Consider the following 11265-nt stretch of genomic DNA (forward strand, 5'->3'; position numbering starts at 1 on the left):
AGGGGCTCCAATGATACCAAGTGGCAGAAATGCAGGGTCAATCAACCTTGCCCGGCAAAATATATACTTTTCTGCTGAAAAGTTCACATGAGCGCAATGCCAAATGACTTTGTGTCGCGTGGAAGCAAATCCCTGAAAAATAAATGCAATGGGCGTACAACAAGATGGAAACAGCGCAAACACCCATTGGATTAATGTCACTCACTTTGACATATACTTCATGGGTTTGCAAAGAGGCCTTCTATTTGTAGGTCCCTGACATCCCCTTATGGTATAAAAGGTTTTTCTGGAGTCAAGGTATGCACAAGCACTTTCAGAACCTGACAAATAATGTTCCTTTGGTTGTCCTCCTTGTTGGTCAATCCGGCTTTGGAACCCGTCTGGCCTCATCAACCCCTCTCAATGCCATGCTGGCATGGATGCTTGCCTTTCTTGGCATGGCGGAGAGCGAATTGATTATTAATTTAATAGATGCCAACATAAGCTCTATTGCATGCTGCTCACCCATAATCGCTCAGCAAGAGACAGCCTCCTTGATATTACCAGGACCCGAGGGTAACCTTTATTGCACAGCAATCCAGGACGCTCACCATGCACTCTATTTCTTTTGTATGGGAACACGTCAGAGGCCTCACTTCACTCCATGTGAATATATCTATGCAGCTGATATAGGCGTGCTCTTACACACCTGAGACATCTGCTTCTTCTCCTAGGCCTCTTCCAGTTTATTCCACTCTTACTCTCACCAAATGTTAGATCTCTTTCAGATCCCGCCACTCTAACCTGCTAAAAGACAGGGGGGCAGATTTACAAGAAACTAACACAGCGCAGTGACGCAAGTCATTTTGCTGTGGCGTGCTGAGTTAGTTTTGAAGCACAGGAATGTGACATGTTTACAACAATATGTCACATCTCTGTGCTTCCCCCTACACTGGCGCACAAGTGCCATTCGCCGGCGCAGGCACCCTTGCACCATGGTGCAAGGATGCCTGCGCCGTGAGGAGATTGTTCTTGTGGCGGAAGGAGTACCTTCCTGGACAAAAACAATAATTTGAGGTGATTTCCTCTTCCAAAGTGTGCTGCAGAATGCAGCACGCAATGAAAGTGGAAAAAAACGAGGAGAAATGAAAACATTTCACCTTGTTGCACCTCGCTACGCCATCCCAAGGGTGACATATCATTCTGGTGCATTTTCAGATTTAACGATTCCTTGTAAATCTGGAAATGCATCAGTGGACATGTGTGTTGCGTGGGAACACCCACAGCAACACTCATGTCACGCCCCTTACATGCAAAGTGTTGCGTGAAAAGGGGCGCACAGCTAAAGTCAAGCAGGGTGGCTTTACCTGTGGTTGTAAATATCACTCAGCAGGTTGCGTCACCAGTGCGTCACGCAGCATGATGTACCGGCGGCGCAAGGGGCTTGTAAATCTGCCCCAGGAAGGTTAGTTTATGGACGTGGACCATGTACATGTGGATGCAAGAGTGTGTGAGCATAACTGAGCAAGGTGAGCCACAGCAAGCAGGGAAACTAGCAGAAAAGCAAGTGAGGTGTCTGCTGGCCACACAGCGAGGTTTGAGACTACTAGCCTTCTTTGCAGCTTTCTTTCCTCTGCACCGCTGTAGTCCAATCAGGCTAACCTTTCATCATACATCTGCTCTGGCTCCTGCCTGTAGAGCACCATCAGGTCTCCAACCCTGCCTGCTTCAGAAGCCCTGTCAGCTCCTGTCTATCCATCGCCTCTCTGCCTTGCTGCTACTCTCCACAGCTCCCCAGCTCTCGTCGGCGCCCCCAAGGCTGTCTCAGGCTGCTTGCACTATTATAGTATGCCAGGAGCAAAAGCTTGCCATCACGCCTGTGGAGGCACTGCCCTTCTGGCTGTTGCTGACTCAGCCACAACAAACAATTTTCACATCTCCGTTTTCTACCTATTTAGTAATGTTAATACCAAAACTGAAGTTTCTTTTAGTTTTTAGGTCTCGCCTGAGCCAGCGCCTTAGCGCTGCTCTGGCGAGAGCTATATAAAACGGGGATTTGGAAGTGCAAACGAGTGCTTTTCAGGACCCCAACTACAGTGCATGTGCGCCGGGCGCACGCACCAGTTGGCAGCCTGCGTGTACATTTCGCGGGCGCTTTGATGTTCTCAGTGAGCCGCGTGGCCACTGCGAACATCAAAGCGCCTGCAAAATGATTACTTTCACTTTAACGTTCGCACCCACTTGGCAGACTGGTTCTCTGTTGCTCTTTCCTCCTCTACTCTCTCTCCTCAGAGTCCGTCCCTCCCCCTGTTGCAGCCGCTGGCATTACACGGGGGAGGGTGGCTCTTCATGCCTACCAGGCCAGTGGCACTCTTCGTAGTCGCATTAGTGGCACGAAGCGCTTTATAAATTCTATATTGCAGTAGTAATCGGAGTTACACGCCTCAAAGCGCTTCAGCGCCTCGTCAGAGGCAATAAGCGCTATAAAAATCCAGTTACAGTACAATATTTCCGCAGAAGCCCCTTATAACGCAACCAAACCTTCTTCGGGGCCCAACTCATGCAGAAGGCATGAATGGTGTGCTCAGGTGTGGGCCTAGGGGCCCATACTGAGGCTTGAAGGTCTCACCGGCACCAGCACGCTCCAGGGGCAGGCCTTCCCGTGCAGCCGTCTCTGCACCTCTGTGTCTCTTTGCTTAAACCGAAGCCCCGCTCCCCCCCCCCACCCTCCCCCACTTGTCTGTTATCTCTCGCTTAGGGCTAGTACCATATAACTCTCTCCGCTCTGATAAGGCAGGTCTCTGGTTTGAGTTCTCGAAGAACAAACAATACGTGTTTTTATTCTTTCCTTTCTGAAATATTTTACAGCCCTGTTTATGAGGGAACTACCAGACACTATTTATATTAGGGAACGTAAAATGCTTTTCTTAGTCTGCGGTAAAAGACTTCAAAAAGAAAACACCGTTTGCCTGCTATCGAAAAGTACATCTAAAGGAAAATGTGTCGGCTTTTCACTTGCAGATGGAATATTGTATTTTTTATTTTTGTAAAGTGCTGCACAGTGACACATGGTCTTTACTACTCGTGATTAGCTTTCATAATTGGATACATGCAATGTTTAGATTATACTAACATTTAGCAAAATAAAGCATCTATCGCCTTAAATTAGACATATATAACAATAGAGTGATAACACAGCCATGTTATACGGTTCCGCGGCTTTTTGGCCCTGTAAAAAGCGGGTGTTGCAATGCAATAGGTCTCGCAGTTATACGAGTTTGAGCTATTAGCATTATAAATGACAGTGCCTTTTATTTATGTTTTAAAAAAAACAAACTTAAATAAAAAGCATTGTCATTTACAATGCCAATAGCTCAAACTCCTATAAATGCGAGACCTATTGCATTGCAAATGCTTGTTCATCTTTGTTTATACCCTGGGTCACAACCCTTAAGTATAACCTTTTCCTTGTGTTGATAGGTACTCAGGGTAAAATAAGCCGGAAAAAGGCAGTATAAAGAATTCTTGTACGCTATGCTGCCCCGATCATGTTTAGAGTTCTATATAAACCTCTGCAGAAACTTGAATTGCGAAGACTTCTCACTCAAGAGTTACAGTAAGACTATTATTGTAACTAGATTATCGTTCTTGCTGGAAGGAACACATATTTAAGAGCATGTTTCTCAGTAGGCAAGTGACCTGGTACTTATTTACATATTTCCTTGTAGGGAGCTGGCTCTGTATATACTATACCAAAGTAAGGGTTAGTGTGCACAGAGTCCAGGGGATCCCCAGAGACTTTACAGAGGCTAAAGTAGATAATGCTAATGCTCTCTTTTGTGGTAGTATGGTCGAGCAATTAGGCTTATCAGAAGGAAGTGCTAACCATTTGCTGTACACACAAAGTCAATAAATGATAACACACACTCAATGACTTAATCCGAGACCAATTGGTTGTAAAAATATTACTATTAGTATATTTATTTTATAGAACCAATGATAATTAATTGCAGTAAAACTGATTTTTGAATAACACTGTATTACAATGTAAAAAGTGGACATTGTGCATTTTTCAATCAATACAATGTTATCCTAAAGGGAGGAAACACTATCAGCAATATGCAGGTAAGTAAACTATCTGCAATGTTGAGTTTCTGCATAAAGGATCAGTAGCAGGTAAGGTTCCGATTAGAGACAAAACTCCACCACCAGCAGCACTGGGGCGGCTGGGTGCAGAGGTCAAGCTGGGGACATGGTGCCAATGTTATCCAGTGGAGAAAAGGGGCAATCAAAGTGGTACACCTTCAGTGCTTAATTTGTAAGATATTAAGTGCCAGGGCTCTGACCAGGAGGCCACTGCAGCTCACACCATCCATCACCCTTGACATCGCTGCCAAAACAACTGTTAACCATCTCTCTCGCATGTAAATGCGACAGTTCAGATTATTCCAGGTTCCCAAAGCTAAAGGAAATAGCTGGGGATGTAGGTGGTACCAATTTTTTAATGTATATTGTATTCCTAAACAACTGTTGTTCTGCACATCTCCAAATGAAATGAGCAGCGCCACCATGTGGTAGACTTTTCTAAATATGGTGTTGACAATTAGGTGCCGGTGCTGAGCACCGGAAACCAAATAAGTGCCGGTGCTGAGCACCGGAAAGCACGGGCTCAAATTAAGCACTGTAATACTTGCAGGTGAGTAGCATGGTTTTGGAACCCAGTCTCCAGGGATTAAGGTAAGCACAGGGGAGGGGGCCACAAGGCAGTGCCAAACTTATACCCTCAGTGGCACATGGGCGGTTGTGTGCAGAGTGCCAACACAGCGTCAAGCGTTCAATGCAAACAAATGGAGAATCTTGGAATCAGAAAAAGGCTGCAGGCTCAGGCCAGGAGGCTGGACAAAAGAAACCTACAGCTGCACAGGTAAGTTGGGATGTGCTGGAATGTCAGGACACCATCTGTAGATGGCTTTGGCGTTAGAAGTAAGCATACCGGTGCAGGTCGTGTTGGGTGAGTCATCTTGCAGAGGGTGCAGACGTCGACTTGGAATTGGGGGGGGGGGGAAGGGGCAAACCTTGAGGGACTCTTGCTCAGGATTGCTGGGGAACCCTTTCTGGACCAGTGGGCCTCTTGAACTTGGGCTGTGGGCATCGGGTGCAGAGGTGGTCGACTTTGCGATTTAGCACTAGGTCTTTAAAGTTTGTCTTCTTTTGGACAGGTCCGCTGTCCACAGGAGATTAGGAATCTTTTTAGAAGGCAGGCAATCCTCCCAGGGTTCTGGTGGTCACTTGGCTGCAGCACAAGCCACTCTTCAGTAGCAGGGTCTTTGAGGGCAGCAGACAGGCTAGTAGGGCTAGGGCCAAGTCAGTTAGTGTCTTCAGTCTTCGCAGCTGCACATCTCTTCTTTGTCCTCTTCTTCGTAGATTATCGGTAATCTGAGGATTAAGGTCCAGGGGTGCCCCTAAATACTCAATTTAGTTAGAAGGTAGGAACCAATGATCTACGTACATTTAGAGTGCCTACACCCTTTGTATCTCCACTTCCTCTGGGCAAGGGGCATATTCCTAACCCTATTGGCTAGAATCCTTTAAAACCATATGGAGGATTTTCAAAGGAGGGGATCACTTCAGCTCAGGGCACCTTCGGGGTGGTCCTGGCTGAGAATGGACACACCTCTCTTGCTTACTAATTTTCCAGATGACCTTGCCACGAAAAGTAGAAGTCCTGGTCAGCATAACAAAGGGAAGGAAGCCTTTGAGTATCACTGCCATTCTATACTTTTCCTGCTTGAGGGTAGGTGTGAAGCACCTCCACCCAGAGCAGGCTTTGTTTCTGACCCAAGAAAGTGAAAGGCTCCCACTTCAGGGGGTCAGAAACATGTCTATAGATGGCAGGCTGATACAGATCAGTCAGGCACACACTAGTGGTTTGGTAGGTTTGCCTGGGGCACCTCTGAGGTGCCCTCTGAGTGCATTTATTAATGAATCCAACACTGGCATCAGTGTGGGTTCATTGATCTGATATGTTTGGTACCAAACATCTTGGAATTCGGTGAAGCCATCATGGAGCTGTGGAACTCGTAGTGATAAGCTCCCAGCCCATGTACTCAGTATGCCTTCATTGTGCACCTATAATGTCCAAGAATGTACTTGGGGCATATCTGCTAATGCAGTTATGCCCTATATAGGGCAGTATAGGGCACCCTGCGATAGAGGTGTAAGGCCTGCTGTAGGGGTGACTTACCTATGCCTCTTGCAGTGCTGGTAGGTCTGGTGCACAGGGATATGTGCCAGGTCGACTCTTCACTTTTATCTGCACCAAAACACGCAGGCCGCAGTGGCATTGTGTTTGTGTTTGGTGAGGGGTCTTTTAGAGTGGCACAACACATGCTGCAGCCCTTAGAGACCCTCTCTGGTCACAATGCCCTTGGTGCCTTTTACAAGGGACTTATATGTGCGACAGAGGTGTGCCTATTTTGGAAACAAAGGTACAGTTTTGGGAAAGAACACAGGCACTGGGAACCTGGTTAGCAGGAACCCAGTACACATTCAGTCAAAGATGCATCAGTCAGGCAAAACAGTGGGGGTAACCATGGAAAAAGGAGTACTATACCATACTCCTTACCCAGGTTTTCATCCTATTCAGACAGATTTCAAACCTTGAGAGTAAATGGGAGGTCTATGACAAAGAAAGCCTTAAGCATCCGCAACGTGGGCTAATTTTAACTCAAAAACCGGACATGAGAGATTTGTTTCTACAGAGTGAAAGTTGAATACTCCAGCTTGAAGTTATGAAGATTTCTGGAGACACAACATGTTTCTAAAAAAACACCCGTCTTCATTAATTCTATTGGAATTTGGTTTGATGGAGAGAGCAAGAATGTATATAGAGTTTCTCAGCAGAAGTTATGCATAAAATTATCCTGTAGGTATGTACATCTTGGAAATACAGCTACAAGGATAAGTATCATTGAAACGAAATAACCAAGGCTCATCCTAATACCTGGCCAAAGAGATTTGTGGGATTCTCTTGTACGGTTATATGCACACATGTATGTTTTTTATATGTGTATATCAGTGTTTAGAAAGAAGAAACAGACCTAAAGTGCAACAGAGCTATGACCATAAGTGAGGCTCCTGAGGTACGATTTAGCATTATTAACAATGATGCACATTGCTTTCAGGTGATGATACGTATCATATAAAAATGTAGAAGTCTTTGAATAGGTAGGAGAGTTTCAGCTCCTTTCTGAATTGCTGGAGAGGTAGGTCAATTCTGATGATCATAGGGATCTTGTTGCAGAACCTTGGGATATAGATGGAGAAGGCCTGCCTTGTTTTCTCTTTTTTGCAGTTTTTACTTCCAGTCTGGCTATGCTCTAAATACTGTGTAGTGCTTTCCAAATGAGGTTGTTAGTTTCTCAATCAGATATGCATGGGCCTCAACATCTGGTGCTCTTAAATGTGATGCATCTGTTTTGAATATGATTCTGACTTACACAGGGAGCTAATGAGGTGCTTTCAGGGTTGAGGTGACATGGTCGAACAGCTTTAAACATTTTGCAAGGTGTTGCAATATGCAGGATACATTTTAGGGGTGCCACTGTGGTGTGTGGGAGAGGCATAGCAGAGCATTCACACCGTTCATGTGTGAGAGGAGTAAGGCTTTGGCAGTTGTTCTGATGCTGGTTTTGGGGAAAAGAGTTTACGTTCTTTAAGAGAGGCAGCTGGTACAATACTGATCTGCTTTTGTTGGTGAGGTAGTAATTGAGTGGGAATCCAAGTTATTGCATTGTGATTGCTTGTGGCTGCTGGTGCTTGACATCCAGTTCTGAATAAGATCAAGGCAGGTTTTCAGTCACTGAATGTTGTGGGTAATGGAGATTTTCACTAAGAGTTTCATATTGTGAATGAATGAATGAATATGTATTTGTAGAGCGCATGGCTACCAAAGGCCTCCCAGCGCTAGCGACAAAGCAATGAGTCGATAAAGGAGCATTAAGGGAACAGCAGGGTCTTCAGAGCCTTATGAAAGGAAGAGTGATTGGTCTCAAGCCGAATCCTATCTGGAAGTTGATTCCAGCTCTTCGCTGAGATGGTGGAAAACAACCGACCCCCGCTCCGGGCTCTGTACACTCTGGGAGCTATAGCGAGGCGTTTTGTTTCTGAACGTAATGTTCTCTTAGGAAGGTAGGGGGTGACGATAGTTCTTAGGATAGGTGGTGCCCTCAAGGACATTACCTTGTGAGCAACACAGAGGGCCTTAAACTGGATTCTTTCCGCGACTGGCAACTAATGCAGAGAGGCAATCAGGGGCTTCACCGAAGCCCGATAAGGAGCCTGCAATAAGGAACGGGCTGCACAGTTTTGCACCATTTGAAGTTTTTTTATGGTGGCACACGAAGCTCCAAGGTAGAGCACATTTGCATAATCAATCCTGGATAGTATCAGGGCCTGAACCATCAGTTTCCCGGCACTAAAAGGCAGCACAGGAAGAATTTTCCTTATCATTTTAAGGATTCCAAAACAAGTAGCTGCCACTTTTCGTGCTTGTTCATTGAAATTGAGTTTATGGTCAAACCACACTCTGAGACTTTTTATGCGATCTTTTGGCGTGGGCATTACACCTAGGCATTTCGGCCAGAGAACACCGGGGTTAATATTGGTGGGTTTCCCTAGGAACATCAACTCTGTTTTCGCACCATTTAATTTTAAGAAAGAGTTGCCATCCAGGTGGCTATTCTCTCCAGGCAGTTGGCCAAGCAAAACTGTTTCTCGTCCAGCTGGTTGAGGGACACAATCAGCTGTGTATCGTCTGCATATGAGACGATCTTAACCCCGAAGGGCTTGACCAGTTCGCCCAGAGGTCGCATATATACATTAAAAAGCGTGGGGCTAGGGGAAGATCCCTGAGTAACCCCACAGCGCAACGTCATTTTCTCTGAGACGGAGTCATTCTCGAAAACTTGGAAAGACCTATCTCTGAGGAAGGATTCCAACCATTTGAGTAGCACTCCTGAAACTCCGCTCTCTCTGAGTCTTTCCAACCAATATATGATGGTTGACAGTGTCGAAGGCCGCGCTGAGGTCAAGCAGCACGATGGCTACAGACCCGCCAACATCTAGAATTTTCCTTGATTCTTCCACCACTGTTAGCAAGGCCGTTTCAGTGCCCTGCTGAGGTCGGAAGCCAGTTTGAGAGGGGTGCAAGCAGTCGTTCTCTTCCAGAAATGTGGAGAGGATGGTATTGACATATTTTTCGCATATTTTGGCAAACCCTGGTAGCAGCGAAATGGGCCGATAGTTTGCGAAGATTTCCGGGTCCAGGGAGGGTTTCTTCAGGAGGGCTCTCACCATAGCCTGTTTCCATAAGGAGGGAACGACCCCCGTGGATAGTGAGAGGTTAATGAGGTCAAGAATGGCTGGACCGATGAAGTCAAAAACCTGGGCGATGAGAGCAGGGGCAATCACATCATTAGGGGATCTGGATTTCAGCTGGTGAGCATAAACTTTAAAGATTTTCAAGTCCATAGGGGGGATAGTCTCGATTCCTAGACATGACAGTTGGACTAGGCTTTGTGAAGGGGGAGCACCTCCTTGTCCTGATGGGTGCGGGAAGGTAGAATAGATTTCATCAATCTTTTTAAAGAAGAACTGAGCCAGATTATTGCACCGCCCTAGGGGGTCGGCAGACGAGGGAATAGGCTCGAGAGGCTTGATGAGGGATTTGGCAATTTTAAAGATTTCCCGGGGAGCGTTGGCAGCAGAAAGAATCTTCTTCTCATAATATTCTGCTTGAGCTTGCCTAATTTCCGCTTTGTAGGTCTTGATGGTTTCTCTATACTTCAGTTTCTTAATCACAGAGAAATCCTTTCTCCAACTTCTTTCCATGCGTCTACAAGTTTGTTTCAGCTCTCTAAGTTTGGGGTTATACCATTCGAGACCATGATTGTCTCTCTTATTAGTGGTAAGTTTTTTAGGAATTAGTGAATCTAGAGAGGATTCCAGCCAACTAATCACTTTCATATTGGCTCCTTCGGGATCATGACCTAAGAGAGGTGTGGATTTTTGAAGGGTCGATGTCCAGAGATCAATGTCAAGTTTGGACCAGTTTCGCCTCCAAATTTTTGTCTTACCTCGTGACTGAACCCCATCCTTGTGAGTCCAGGTAAAGGGAATCAAAAAATGGTAGAGGAGTATGTTTTCCTATATTAAGGTCCCTGCTATTGGAGAAAAGTGGGTCCAGTAGGTGACCTTTTTGGTGAGTGGGGCTGGATACTTTAAGTTTCAATGCTAGGGCACCTAGGCAATCAGTTACGGCTACAGCCTCCATGGATGATTCCTTATCAAAGTGGAGATTAAAGTCTCCTAAAACGGTAAAGTTTGAAAATGAACTGACCAGTTTAGATAGATTGTCTGGGAGGTCCCTAATGAAATGGCCACTGTATCCAGGGCGTCGATATATAAGAACACCAGAAAAGGTGCACGTGGGGGAGAACCTGAGGGAGAATAAACAGCTTTCACAATCAGTAATTTTGTTAGCTGACATACTACAATCATATTTCTCCTTATAAATGATGGCTAATCCCCCCCCTTGGTTATTTCCCGGTCTAGTCTTTGAATCAGATAGCCCGGGGGCAGGGCTTGCACTACTGCGGGATCTGAAAATTCAGACAACCAAGTTTCAGTGAGCCACAGAGCGTCGAGTTCTAGCTCATCCAGAAGTAAATGAAGCTCTTTGGCATGTTTGGGTAGGGAACGACAGTTCAAAAGTGCCATTTTGAAGGTTGGTGTCAATGCTAGGATAGAATCAATAGAACTAGAAGTAGAGACTAGTTCAAAAGGGCAGTGGGGGCATTTGTTGACATAATTTATTGGTGATATATAGTGGGCACAAAGGGGGGGGTAGTCTCTGTCTGTGCGTGACTAGCTGGTCAAAGGTGTAGCAGAGTTTCTCTTTAACCAACGGTCCAGGGGTCCTGGCCCCTGGTCCCGGTCGGTCACGGACGGGCGCAGACGGGCTTGCCTTAGGCGCGCCTTCGGTGCACGGCCGCGTCATCCGCCCCTTAAGAGGAGTGGTGTGCGTGCTTGCCGTCGCAGCTAGAATGCGCAATTACGTAAGTTGAACCCTTCTATTCGTCCCCCCTGAGCATTGAACGCAGCTCCTTTGGCAATAGTGCAAACAGTGTCACATGTGCAAAAACGCTATGTTTCAAGATTTAAAAATTACTTTCAATGCAGATTAAAACCTTTTTCAATACATTTTGTCCCAACAAGCCCTTAAGT

General features: G+C 45.9%; 1 pseudogene; it reads right to left on the reverse strand.

The window, feature by feature from the left end:
• The window catches only part of LOC146810210 (uncharacterized), a 100898-nt pseudogene extending 91983 nt beyond the window's left edge, over positions 1-8915 (reverse strand).
• Positions 8916-11265: the final 2350 nt, after the last annotated feature.

The sequence above is a fragment of the Triturus cristatus genome, chromosome 7 (genome assembly GCF_964204655.1).
Source record: "Triturus cristatus chromosome 7, aTriCri1.1, whole genome shotgun sequence".
Taxonomy (NCBI): Eukaryota; Metazoa; Chordata; class Amphibia; order Caudata; family Salamandridae; genus Triturus; species Triturus cristatus.